Source organism: Orycteropus afer, unplaced genomic scaffold (genome assembly GCF_000298275.1).
Source record: "Orycteropus afer afer isolate SDZICR_OR568_19922 unplaced genomic scaffold, OryAfe1.0 scaffold00052, whole genome shotgun sequence".
In the NCBI taxonomy this organism is placed as follows: Eukaryota; Metazoa; Chordata; class Mammalia; order Tubulidentata; family Orycteropodidae; genus Orycteropus; species Orycteropus afer.
Window position 1 is genome coordinate 10066946 of NW_006921639.1, and position 1454 is coordinate 10068399.

A 1454-nucleotide genomic window follows, 5' to 3' on the forward strand; every position below is an offset into this window, starting at 1 on the left:
TGCGTGTATCTGTTCCTATCCTGGCTCTCACCTCTCTAGGATATATACCTAGTAATGGGATTGCTGGGTCAACTGGTTTCTCTAATTCCAACTTTCTAAGGAATCACCATATTGCTTTCCACAGTGGTTGTGTCACTTCACAGTCATACAAGCAGTGTGTGAGAGTCCCAGTCTCTCCACATCCCCACCAGCATCTGCCATTTTCCTTCTCATTGAACCTTGCCATCAGTGCTGGGGTAAAATGGTATATCTCATTGTTGTTTTGAGTTACATCTCTCTGATGGCCAATGATTGTGAGCATCTATTCATACATTAGCTGACCACCTGAATATCCTCCTTGGTGAAGTGTCTATTCATGTCTTCTGCCCCTTTTTCTATTGGGTTGTTAATTCCTTTGGTGTTGAGGCATTGGAGTTTTCCATCAGTCTTAGAGATAATTTCCTTGCCAGATACGTAATTATCAGCAAATATGAATTTGTTGCTGTCATCTTTGTCATGTGCTTTTTCATTGTGTCGATTTCTTTGTTCCATATAATTTTCTATGCTGAGCTCGTTTTGTTTGTGAATCATGTTGTCACTTCCTTCATTGCTATTGTTTTAGTATTTGCTGAATATTTATGCTGGTCCTCTTTTTTTTATTTTGATGTGAAGGTTTATCATTTTTCTTGGAGGTTACCCTGTGATTTATAGTTTTCTTCCCAAGTGTAGAACAGTCCATTCTGTCTTGTTGTCTCGACTTCCCTACCATCTAGAAATTCTGTAATGACACAGATATTTTTTTCCCTCTTTTTGGTTTGTAGTTGTCCTCATTTGTCGGTTGCTGTCTCTGGTTCCCTGTTTACAGTCTTGTAGGGTTCTTTACTTTGGATACTTCCATAGCTGGGTTGGTTTCTGGGTTATATCCTCATGTGTGTTAATGGTCAATTGTTGGTTGTTATTGCTTCTCTGTCCAAAGGGCTCCCTTTAACATCTCTTGTAAGGTTGGTCTGATTTTAACAAATTCCCTTAATGTCTGCTTATCTGGAAATGCCCTAATTTCACCATCATATTTAAGGACAGTTTTGCTGGGTACATAATTCTTGGTTGGAAATTTTTCTCTTTCAGTATTTTATATATACTATCCCACTGTCTTATCACCTGCATGGTTTCTGTTGAGAAATCTGAGCTTACTCTTATTGGTTGCCCCTTGTAGGTAACTTTTATTTTTTTCCCGTGCTGCTCTAATGATTCTTTCTTTGTCTTTGGTTTTGGTGAGTTTGATGATGATATGTCTTGGTGTTTTTCTTTTGGGGTCTATCTCGTTTGGGGTTCATTGGACTTCCTGAATGGATATATTCTCATCTTTCATCATATCAGGGAAGTTCTCTTCCAACAAATCTTGGACAATCTTCTCAGTGGTTTTATTTTTCTCTTCCTGTTCTGGAATTCCAATGACATGTAGGTTATTCCTTTTG